A 5,364-nucleotide genomic window follows, 5' to 3' on the forward strand; every position below is an offset into this window, starting at 1 on the left:
CATTATGGGACATTTCCCATGATGCACCGCGCGGTTACGCCGACGGCGACGCCGACGGCGACGGCGACGGCGACGGCGACGGCGACGGCGACGGCGACGGCGACGCCGCTCAAGCCGGAAACGGGCCCCTAAGAGCTGCGCTCTAAAAAAATACAAGACATCTCAACTTGTAACAAGTAAAATAATATAGAAAGTGCAAAGCAAGAGCGATGGACAGTTTCGATGGAAATGCGAGCTCCTCCCAGTGATGTGGCGAGAGCAAAACGACGATTTCCCTACTGGAAGTTCCGCGATTCAAGATGGCGGCGCCCTCGTAGAAGCGGTCTATAGGACCAATACCAACTAGCCCAGCATTCAGCATTGATAGGTCTATAGGAGGAGGTTTTGCGCAGAAGTGGCCAAAATGTCTCCGGATGCCTGACGATCATTTTGTGTCTATGAAGCAAAAGCTTAACGCAGTCGACAGAATTCGAACCTGTGCCGGGAAACCCCAATGGATTCCTAGTCCATCGCCTTAACCACTCGGCCACGACTGCGCCGACGGACGCGGAATACTGGCACGGCCAAGAAATTGAGCGACCACCCGACCGATTTACTCAATGGATGCGTCGATTTCCCGCCAATTTCTTTATCGATTAGTTTGTCCAAAGTTTCGCAGGTTGTCACACATCCTCTGCATCTCAGCAACTTTCGCGTTTTACGCCAAAAGGTGTTTGGCGAAGTGCCATGCTCCGCGTGACGCGACCTTGTTGGTCGTGGATGCAGTAACCGCCTCTTTTTTGCTGCAGGCCGCTTGCGGCTCGACAGACCGCGGAAGCTCTTGCAGCCAAGAGCGAGGACCTCGCGACGACAGTGACACTCGCGTTTTCTGATCCTTTTTCTCCGGAACTTCTGCGACCAACGCCCAGGATCGGGGCGATCTAAGAGCATGACACGGTCCTTATGAAGACTTTTGTTGACACCTCGTTCCACTTTCGATGCATAGGGCGGTGGTGTATTTAGCGCTCGTCTCTCCGCTACACGCATAATCGAGATTAAGGCAGTTATTATGGCGTGGCACCGGGTTTCGAATGCCTTCCCCAAAGAGGGATGCCACCGGGGTCATAGGTCGCTCCATCGTGCGTCAGCATGAGCGTCACCCGCCACTGTGACTTTCTGCATCCCAATCTGGCTCCCCGTCATGGTCTCACCCTAAATCCGTGCGGTGAATACGTAAAGACGTAGCTAGAGTATGTATCAACATTGTGAGCATATTAAATAAATTTTTATTACTTTTTTAACCCAGTTTATTGCAAGGATTTGGAAGGACTGACAACACCGGCAAGAACCTGATGGGAAAAGACATCCACAAGCTTGCGTTGCGTTATAGTAACTTCCTAAATATGTCAGCTGATTGAGTGGAGGAGTAGCTGGGGTATGTACTATATTCAGCGTATAATAATATATTTTCGACACTCTTTCTTTTCATCAGTTTGATAGACTGCGGCATCACAGGAGTCATTAGAGGCTTTGATTGCCCCCGCACTCTTGTATCCTGTCATGAATCTTCTTGAATACAAATGATGGTGACTATAGGATCTCGAAATAAAGACAGCCCTCGTGAGATATACATATACTGACCCAATGAGATGGATGTCGGTGTGCTGGCTCCGCTTTGGAGCCTTGATGCTTCTCGATGTGGTCCTAGCCCGTTGCCTCGGAAGTCCGGCGTCGTCCTCGGGCCTGGCGGTCTCGCCCTTGGGGTCGGCGCCTCCGGCCTTGGGCCTCCTCCTGGGCTGGTACTTGTAGTCCGGGTGGTCGCGCTTGTGGGCCGCCCGCAGTCTCTCTGCCTCCTCGGTGAAGGGACGCTTCTCGATGTCGCTCAACAACCTGCGCATGAGCACAACTCCCTTTTTAAATGGGCGTTTTTGTTTTATTTATTTTTTTAATTGGAGCATAGAATGTTGCTTTTTTAAGTAACAGGACTTCACTGATCATGGAAACCTGCCCGTCCGTCCCTCCGACCTGACACAACGACTTTAAGTCACGTGACCGCGTTGCGTGACGTAAGGTCATGGTATGTAAATTATAGAACAATACGTTTTTTTTTTTTTTTTCAATCCCCGAAAAAACTAGTGAATGTTTTCCAAACAAATCTAAACGACGGCTCCTTGAACACCGCACGCCATACATTATGGGACCTTAGAGACCAAGGTCGTCGCCAACCTTAACGCAGTATATGATTTATCTGCCTAATTTTATAAGAAATCCGTCACGAAGAACCGTCACGAAGGACTCTAACGTCGCGGGACATTAGGACGTCAGGTGGCATTACGATGTCACGTGACACCGTCGCTGACACCCTGACCTCATGTGACGCCGACACTTCACGTGACACCAGGCGACACGTGAAAGACGTCATATGACACCGTGACTTCAAGGGCGCGGGACATATACGTGTTATGTGAAGTCACGTGACAAAATGTTCTACATGATGTCATCCGATATTGTGACGTCACATCATTTGTCACGTGGCACAGGGTGTCACATGACGTCGTGTGAGCCCACTGACACCATGGTGCTATATGACGTCACGGCGTCGCACATGACACCGGGAATGTCACAGTCAGGGATGATCGAAACAGGCCGTAATTTTTCCTAATCGGTGACCTTTAATTGATTAGTCAATCGGTCTAGTGCGCGGGCTGATAGACTGATTAAAATACGATTGTAACACTATACATTTGTGTAGCACAACTGCAGGCGTGCAGGAGCAGTAGGTATTGAAGAAGTAATTCCATTTAATGTATTGGGGTATTTTGGTATACATTCCGAATTCTAATGTCATGGACTGATGTCACAAGTAGAAGCAGGTGTGCCGTGTATACATGATCTCATGTTCATACTTATTTACTGACGTCAGGTCCTCAGTTAGGCGGTGACATTTAATTAAAAACGCGTCAGCTTTGGAACTGAACACCAATAAGGTTCCTTAATCGCTCAGGAAGCCTCGCAAGAAACTTCGTATAGCTTTTACAGACGATCATTTATGGCATTTATGTACGGGTTATCGGTGGCACCCAGCGCTGGGGTTTACAGACGAGAATGGAAGAATGAATGATGAGTGAATTTTAGTAACAAATAGGAGATTGGAAGACTGGGGGAAATTATCCAAAGAGAATTGAATGACGTACAACTAGGCTAAATGGCGGAAGCTACCGCCCGATATAAAGGGTACAGCCGTTATAATCCATCCATCCTTCCATCCATCCATCCAACTTACACCAGTTAAAGTTAAATATTTCACCGCTCGTTCCGCACGATAATAATAATAATAAAAAAACCGAACAAGCAAGCACAACATTATTTTAACTATCAGTTTGTTTGCGATTAATCCAGCCAGCTGCGCGAGAAAAAGAAGAAAAAGACGTATGGCGGATTCAGGGAGTTCCTTGGTAGACGTTCGCAAGGACGGTCTCCGGGCGCCGCCATCTTGCTGCTGGTGTGGGTAGATCGTCTGATGGTCAAGCAATGCTGATGCGTACCCACGGTTTCCAGACCCAAACAAAGCGTTTTCCTTCTACGGTTGCCAGACTAGCTCTAAAAGCGCGACTGCTTGCAAACGTTCAAGGCGGCGTTGCATGAGATTCACTAGTGATTACGCTTATTTATTTATTTAGTAACACTATCAGTCCCCCAACGGGGACTAGGAGTGAGTACAAAAAAACAATATACAATGAATAGACATGCAGAAGACAATGACAAAAATGAAGGACTATACGACACCTAATACTCATATCAAATAGCACAAAAGTACAACATAAATAATTACATGAAGTCTATGAGAGATACTTTGCCAAATCCAAAACCGTTTTGGATTTAACGACACTTTCAAGCAGTTTATTCCACTCCCTTGTCGTCCGATGGGGGCGAAAGGTGCGGGCAGGCCTCTTACTCTTCGTCAGTACTGGCCAAACACACTTCGGCACGGCACTGAAGTTGGTCGAACGCATATAGGATAATGAACCCGGTAGAAAGGGTTGACCGAATGATGAATGAGGTAGGGTTGGACACTATCACGACCCTGCCCAACCCTGCCCCACATACAGTTTGTATTTATATTTCTGCCATCACGATACAATTCTTCAAATGCATTTTATATTTCTGTATACAAATATTTTTTTGTGTGTGTGTGCATTTTCGCTAAAAGTTGGAATTCCACAGTGAGTATACTCACTTGTTGGTTAACAAATATAGCAAAATCAACCTAGATCGTGTTTCTTTTTTTTGTTCCTCGTGTACACACTAGCGAGCGCAAGCAACCGCTCCTACAGATTATTCGGACGTCCGAAGTGGCTTTTTGACAAAATGTATTTCACTACTCGCATTTTTCCAATATGTATTCCTCTATCTGTATTTCGAAATACTCTTATTTTATGTTTCAAATCTATTTCTGATACGTATCGCAATGCATATATATATATATATTCTGTATTAGTATTTTAAGCCGTCTTTGCCATGTATCCATGTATCCGAGTATTGGTATTTCCGAATACCTTTTAGGGTACTTCTGCCCTTCCCTGGATTGAGGAGAACAGTTGGTAATAATACATCCGTCGAATAATCGTGGTGTGATAATCTCCCGGGTTTAACGGCAGAATCATATTGGCCTGTCACGGTCGCAGTCGTGGCCGGGTGGTTAAGGCGATGGACTTTCGACTGCGTTATACTTTTACTAAACAAAGACGAAAAAATATAAACAACAGCTGGAAGTGCACGCGAGTTGGTGTATGTTGATGATTGTACTGTTGTAGAGTGACCAAGACTAAATACGTCACTGGGGAATCTTTTTTTTTTATTTATCTACAGCGTGTGAACAATCTCGAGTAACGCTCTGGCCGACCATCTTTACGTCATGTAGACATCGAATATATATATATATATATTTTTTTTTTTTAAAACTTTAATTATGGTTTAGATATAACTGATGGGTACTTACAGCTTTTTAGGCATTATACACATGGTAAAAAAAACGTGAAAGTTACATTATCGCGGTATCTGCAGGTGAGTAAAGCGGGAAACACATGTACGACGAAACCGTCCGATCCGACGTCCGACCGCGCAATACGATGGTCGGAGGCGAGGGTTTTCAACGCTCTCCGGTGCTACGAAAACCCTTTCCCCCCAAGGTCATTCCGGCAGTCCCAACGAGGTACAGGGCATTAGAGTGATAAACTGGCAGCTGAAAGTGACCCCCAATTGACCGCCGCCATGTTATACAATTTTGACCACTAGACACGTGACCAGGCCAAATCTATGACGTAACCAGACCAAATCTCTGGCGTCAACGATAAGATGGCAGCGCCCAGTGCGTGTCGGAAGCGT

General features: G+C 46.3%; 1 non-coding gene across 1 annotated transcript; it reads right to left on the reverse strand.

The window, feature by feature from the left end:
• Positions 1–454: 454 nt before the first annotated feature.
• Positions 455–536, reverse strand: Trnap-agg. The gene has a single exon. It is a non-coding gene; the product is annotated as a tRNA-Pro (tRNA).
• Between the last annotated feature and the right edge of the window lie 4,828 nt (positions 537–5,364).

Source organism: Ixodes scapularis, unplaced genomic scaffold (assembly GCF_016920785.2).
Source record: "Ixodes scapularis isolate PalLabHiFi unplaced genomic scaffold, ASM1692078v2 PGA_scaffold6__148_contigs__length_123643588, whole genome shotgun sequence".
Taxonomy (NCBI): Eukaryota; Metazoa; Arthropoda; class Arachnida; order Ixodida; family Ixodidae; genus Ixodes; species Ixodes scapularis.